This window comes from Sinocyclocheilus grahami, unplaced genomic scaffold (assembly GCF_001515645.1).
Source record: "Sinocyclocheilus grahami isolate Dianchi unplaced genomic scaffold, SAMN03320097.WGS_v1.1 scaffold311.1, whole genome shotgun sequence".
In the NCBI taxonomy this organism is placed as follows: Eukaryota; Metazoa; Chordata; class Actinopteri; order Cypriniformes; family Cyprinidae; genus Sinocyclocheilus; species Sinocyclocheilus grahami.
This window is the reverse complement of record NW_015505490.1, coordinates 1,556,431-1,563,843: the sequence shown is the minus strand read 5'-3', so window position 1 is coordinate 1,563,843 and position 7,413 is coordinate 1,556,431.

Here is a 7,413-nt window from a genome sequence, read left to right as displayed (position 1 = left end):
TTACCTTTTTGGCATTTCACTCATCCTCAATGTCAACTTCGGAGAAATCTCAGTCAAGTTAAAATTGTGTCCATTTACCACAGTGCTCAACAGTGTCATTTGCTGTTAGGTTGAACCTCCCTAAAATGAGAAACCACAGAAAAAGATCCTATTTGACTTTGTTTTACATTTAGTCCATTGTAAACACGTTTCTATACAGGGTACCGCCACACCCTGCAGTTTTTTAACTGAAGTGGCAAGAGTGTTGATTTTCTTTGGCAGGGGAAACTGGCCTTGATTAAACGGAGGCTAAATTTGCTTAATGTACTTACAAAGTAGCTTATTTTAGCCCAGATCCTTTGTTTTAAACTGTATGCAAATATTTTCTCAGAGTAAAACTACAGCTGCCTGTCACGGATATGTACCATCGCCAACACTAATTGAAAATAGAATAGTTGAAACTTCGTAAGAATGATGCATTGGCATATTTTTTGTCACTAATCCTTTCAAGGCAACAACTAAATTTTAAGGATTGCGTAAATATAGTGTTTAAAAAAAGATTATAACTGTATTTTTAATTTCTTATAAAAAAATGTATTTTATGTATTTTGTAGGGTATTAAAATAAAAAGTGGCATTTAATTCACAGCTAATACAACCTTATATAATTATTCTTTGTGTATTTGTGTGGAAGAAATGTCAGAGACTACTACTAATAAAAACATTTTACTGTCAGCCTATTTTTAGTTTTACTTTAACTGGAACCTCTGCTCTCAATCTAGAACTGTTTAGGAGATTAAGTCAACCTCGTGCCGAATTTCTACAGCCATATCATGTTTGTGATTCCCATGTGGACACAACTGCAACCTCTTTGGTCACCTCCACCCTATTTCCTGCCCTCTTTGAGGAATTCCACCCAGCCTCATTTTTCTTGGGAAGACTGATCTGAGCCAGGCACTGGAGTGGGAGCGAGATGTCTGCTTAAGAGACCTCAAAAACAAAACTGGCTTCCTTTGGAAAAAAACAGACAGGGAAATTCATTGACTCAATGAGTGGAGCCTTCCTTTTCACTCTAAACACTTTCTTCCTATTCCACTGGTTTGGATAAAGGGGAAATAACATATAAAAATAGATTATGTGAAATATTTCTCTGGTTGTTACAAAAGTAGCCTGGAATATTCAAAGTCCCTTGCTTTAAAGTTTGAAATCCAAAAACACCACAATAACGAAATGCAGTTTATCTGCGGTCATTTCATTTATTTTTTATTTTTTACCAAGCCATGTAAATGTACAATTAAACTTCACAAAAATTGTGGTACTGTATTAATCTGTAAAAAATTTTTTTTTTTTTGGTTTGGTTGATTTAATGTGAAGTCCTTTAAGCAAGTGAAATGTACTAAAATACTAATATTTAATATTTCAAACAAAGGTTAAAAGTTAATATTATTTCCATATAATAAATTGCCTTTTTAATAAAGTTACTCCACTGAATCTCAACCTTTTTTTTATTTTGACCCAGAAACATATTCATGGTGGTTTAAAAGTCCATTAAAAGGGTCCACTGTGTTGAATAGTGTTCTTGTCATGTGACATACTGTATATGGCTGTGGACATGCATTGATTTTTGAATGGGTGGGCAAAAGGTTTCACTGCTTTTTTTAAATATATTTTTTTTTAATATTATGGCCAGCTACTTGTGCCAATATTTATCATTATTATTATTCTCTTTTTTTTCAGACAGTTACACCATCTAGCAATTTTTATTATACCCCCCACATGTAAAAGTTATTTTTTATTCAGAAATCATATCTAAGTCATTGTCTATATGAATTTAATTTGTAATGCATTTTGAATAGCATAAAATCATACATTGTATGCTAAGTAAGCAAATTTCAATTGCAACTCAATTTTTTTTTTAATATTATGGCCAGCTACTTGTGCCAATATTTATCATTATTATTATTCTCTTTTTTTTTCAGACAGTTACACCATCTAGCAATTTTTATTATACCCCCCACATGTAAAAGTTATTTTTTATTCAGAAATCATATCTAAGTCATTGTCTATATGAATTTAATTTGTAATGCATTTTGAATAGCATAAAATCATACATTGTATGCTAAGTAAGCAAATTTCAATTGCAACTCAACATGCATTACAGTATGTGTGTCTTTGTGTGAAAGAGCTGCTTAATGATAATTACTGCAGTCAATTCAAAGTCTACTGAGTTCCCACAGCAGCCCCTCGGCCCTCTGGGAACTATCTGCACTAAATGGGTCATATGGTCTGTTTATTTCTTTTCCTGCTGAGCTGTCTTTCCCCAAGTCTGCTCTCATTAAATAGCTGTAGTAAATCACACCGATTTTCTGACATGTCAATGAAACTGAAGTAAGCTATTTCAGACTGGGCTAAAGATAAATATATCAATATTTTATTCGTCAAAATATTTGTTCTATTTCAGTCCTTTGTATTGTTTTCTTATCTTCTATACTGCCCACATTGGCAGCAATGTGTCCTTGTGGGGAGCAGAGACTAAATAGACCATGAATAGAAACCTAGTCAAGTTAAGTCAAGTCACCTTTATTTATATAGCGCTTTATACAATACAGATTGTGTCAAAGCAGCTTTGCACTGTTAAACAGAAAAAAACAATGTGTGCTGATAATGCAAAAGGACAATTGAAAACAGTCAGTTTTTCAGTTAAAGTCAGTTCATTGTTGATTCAGTGGTGTCTTCATCCAGCTCAGTTCAGTTCTCTTCAAATAGTGTCTGTGCAATCAAGTCAACAATATTGCCAGAAATTGTGTCCTCAACTAAGCAAGCCAAAGGCAACAGTGGCAAGGAACCAAAACTCAATTGGTGACAGAAATGGAGAGAAATAAAACCTTTGGAGAAACCAGGCTCAGTTGGGGGGGCTGTTCTCCTGTGGCCTAGTGTCTAAACTAGTGTAGCTAAAACTGTTTAAATTCTGTCCATTTATGTTTATGGCATGCAGGATTTAACAACATCTTTCCACCATTTGAACTCCAGTTACTCCAATCTGTCTGTCAATAATTAATAGGCTTAATCAAGCGTATCATGTTATTTATTCTACAGATAGATTCAAATAAGCATGTCCAATAAAAATGTCCAAAATATGCCACAGTAAAAGTCACAATTGTCAGAGTCCAGTGTGATTTCAAAGTGGAATTACAGCTCTTTTTCCATCTCAGCTTAGTGTGTCATCCTCCCAGAATGACTTCTGACAGGCCTGTGCTTTGAACACTGTGAAAACACTCTAATGCACTAATGCAAACCACATGTCATATCCCGAAATTCCCAGAATTCCTGCTAGTAAGGTCACTAGCTAGCCAGTTGTCCTGCAAAATTGGTCTCTCGTTCAGCATTCCCCATTTACTGCCCATTCATACAATATACACAGTAACATCTTTGATGGATTGATGACTTGAGAGGGCTCCGCAGAAGGGGGTGCTGCTTGACCCAATGGTTCATTCTGGCCCTTTGCGTCAGAGCTGACCAGCAACTGAACCCTCCAGTGCTAAACCACTGATTAATTCAACAAGAACAGACATTAGATCTTCCAAGAAATGATAGATGGTAGAGGAGGATGGTCTTAATCCTCAGATGGTTTGTGCAGTAATCTGTGAATTGGGTGTTGTAACGAATATATGTAACCTTATTGAAGACTCCACAGAAGTTATTTATGCCATTTTAGTTTTGTCTGTCAGTTGAGTAAGGGAAATTTCTAGGTCACTGAATCATAGTCTAAAGAACTTTTTCACACAGATAATGATGAGACATTATGGAATAGTCTTCAGTCAAGTGGGTCATCACTATGATACATCAAGTGAAATCATGTTGAAATTTACAGGAAAAGCTTGGAAGGCTTAATCCAACACACTGAGTACTGAACCTAAGAAATGGGTGTTGAATGTGTGTTAAAGTTATAAATGTCAGGTCTGTGAATTTTAGAAGTCTGATAATAATTCCAGAGGTAGTTGTTGATTTTAACATTAACTAGAGCTTAAACCCACAGAGCCATAAAACAGAGACCTGTTTTACAGGATGGTTTGAAAGGGCCTTGTATGCATATTTGTAGTCTAAGATCAACCTGGCTCATAGTCCTAGTGACTGTCAAACAAATGTTTCTAATTTGGAGAAAATTAGTTTAATAAAAGTAGGTTTCAACATGCTTTTTGCTGTTTTCAACATTTTTATAGGTGCTCACATCTGCATTTTTATCTTCAAGTGTACTGATGATCTGGCTGTCTGTCACACAGAGACTCATCACTGTTTAAAAGTTAACAACACGTCACATTCATTCATCTGCTTCTTTGGAAAGATGATCCCCAATTATGCCATTTAATTAAACTTTCAAAACTATTATAAGCAACATTAAATAACACATTTAACTTAAAAATACATAAAACCAGTTATAGCCACAAAGTAATTTTTTTTACATTTAATTAAACTTACAATAATACATCTTTGATAAACATGTAATTGAACTTACAATAATAAGTATTTGATAAACATTTAATGTCTATGTTATTTGTTAGACTGCTTATTATTGAAAATGATTTGTGGTTGTTTTTTTGTTACCAGTAAAGGGATATTACAACATTGTTTCTGTGCTTATGCAACCTGTCTTGCTTTGTTTGTGACTATTTTGTTTGTGACTTTGTTTGTGACTATTTATGAGACAAACCTACACCAGGGTAGGACTTGTCTATCCCATGAGTCAATGCAGCATCAGCATTGGGAAAGACATTGCTAAGCACTTGCTGTGTTGATCTGAAGGTAGAGGAATTGTTCACCACTAAATGAAAATTCTGTCATCATTTAGTCATTGTTATATCATTCCAAATCTATCCAACTTTGGTTCTACCAAGGGAGAAATTTACCAGAATGTTTGAGCTGATCTCTTCCATTCAATGGAAGGGGATGGGGACTGTGGCTGTCAAGCTTAAAAAAGGACAACAAAACACCATAAAAAATATCATAAAATCCGTCTACTACATGTACACTGTATTCAAAGTCCCTTGTGTAAGGAACAGACTGAAATTGTTGACTAAAGCTTGTGCTTGACATCCCTGCTCACCATTTACTTTAATTCATGGAAAAGAGCACAGGTTGGAAATTATACTTTAAATAATGTCTTTTGTGTTCAACAGATGACAAAAAGTCATAAGAGTTTCAAAGATATAAGATGAGCACATACTTAAAACATTTAAAGGAGTCATATGATGTTGCTAAAAAGAACATTATTTTGTGTATTTGGTGTAATGAAATGCGTTTATGTGGTTTAAGGTTCAAAAAACACATTATTTTCCACATTCTGTACATTATTGTTTCTCCTCTATGCCCCACCTTTCTGAAACGCGTCGATTTTTACAAAGCTCATCGGTCTGAAAAGCGAGGTGTGCTGTGATTGGCCAGCTATCCAGAGCGTTGTGATTGGCCGAATACCTCAAGCGTGTGACGGAAATGTTACGCCCCACACCATACTGTGATGCCGTGTCCCGGAGCGACGAGACAAAAACATTAAAACCCATTATAAACGAGGTATTCATTGCATCCAGTGGGGACATAATTAAAAAAAAAAAAAAAAAAGTGAAGTGACATGTGGCCAAGTATGGTGACCCATACTCAGAATTAGTGCTCTGCATTTACCCATCCAAAGTGCACACACACAGCAGTGAACACACACACACCGTGAACACACACCCGGAGCAGTGGGCAGCCATTTATGCTGCGGCGCCCGGGGAGCAGTTGGGGGTTCGGTGCCTTGCTCAAGGGCACCTCAGTCGTGGTATTGAAGGTGGGAGAGAGTGCTGTATATTCACTCCCCCCACCTACAATCCCTGCCGGTACGAGACTCGAACCCACAACCTTTGGGTTATGAGTCCGACTCTCTAACCATTAGGCCACGACTTCCCCTTAATAATTCCCCTTATAATTATGGATTATAATGACTTATACTGTCTTTTTACGCGTTGCATCGCGCCGCGCAAACATAAAACCATGTCTGCATTTGTGATCGGAGAAATGACAAACAACAAGCGCTACTCTACACTGCTCAAAACTCGCGTTTGAATCGTCAGTGGCAAATACTTTAAATATGAAAATGTACTTACAGTCTGTGAGTCAGAACAGCCAGCATTGTCTACTCTCCCAGGATCAGGAAACAGTCCTCCATAAAATGTGCTGCACACATCTGAATATTTGGGTTGAAGTGTTCTGGAACAGTGTTGTAAATACAACTTAACCACTGATTTCTAGTCGTGTCCTCTTTTGGAAGACCAAACAAAGTAGTTTCGCTTTCGCAACGAAACACACAGCGCCTTCACAACATGGCAGCAGCAGCTGCAGCAACAATTAAGTTATGCCTTTTTTCTTTGCGTGAATATTTGGGCGGCGTTATGCAAATATTCCCACATTGTGACGTATACATGTGGGGGTGTTTAAATGAGGCGTTTTAGGAGGGCGTGGACCAGACTTAACTTTTATAAAGAATATCTCTTTGGGTTTGAGACTTTAGTCTTTGCAACTTTAGGGATCTTATCTATTCACGAACAGCTTGTAACCCTCCAAAGAGAAAGGAAACCTTGAAATCGCATAAATCGCCCCCTTTAAAAAATAAAAAATAATTTTTTTTATGGATGAACTGTCCCTTTAATTACAAATAAATAACTGAGATGAGGAAGCGAGCACAAACGGTGCCATGTGCCTATATATAAGTGCGCACTTTAACACTTAAAACAGACAGACGCCATACAGGGTGTGTAAAATCTATGGTGCAAACCCACTTTAGGCGTCCTCCTGCCAAAGATTTCCTCATTCACGAGCATCATGCGCGCACGCCCCCGTCCCTGCCCTTCTGCAGCTCGTCACCCTCAGCTTCAGCGCGCTTAAGAGCTTTATAGCTACCCTACCGAGAACGCGCACTCAGAACAGCTTATCCACTAACACCCCGGAATAACCTACCTGAACAAACCAGAGAGTTCAACGCAGATATCAAAGGCAAGTACAGATACTTTTACCTGTTGTTTTGAATGTTCTAATTTAAATCTCAATTTATTAAACTACAGTCAGTGCTGAGATTTATTGTCTTGAGATGAGCCACATGTAACTTAGTGATTACTTCTTGAATCTGATACATTATCATTTGTAAAAAATTAAAAAAAAAACATTGAAAACTTGGCTGTTTGAATGTTTCAGTAAAGCATTCATTACACTTTTTGACAACGTTTAATTAAATTTTTAGTGAAGGAAACTGAACTCAGAACTCTAGTAGAAATCTAGTAGAAATGACATTTTTGTAAGTTAAATGGATGTAACCAAACTATTATTACATAATGATGAGAACATCGTTTATAGTGTGCTTAAGGAAAATTTCAATATATCTGAAACTGTATTGTCATATGGCAATGTA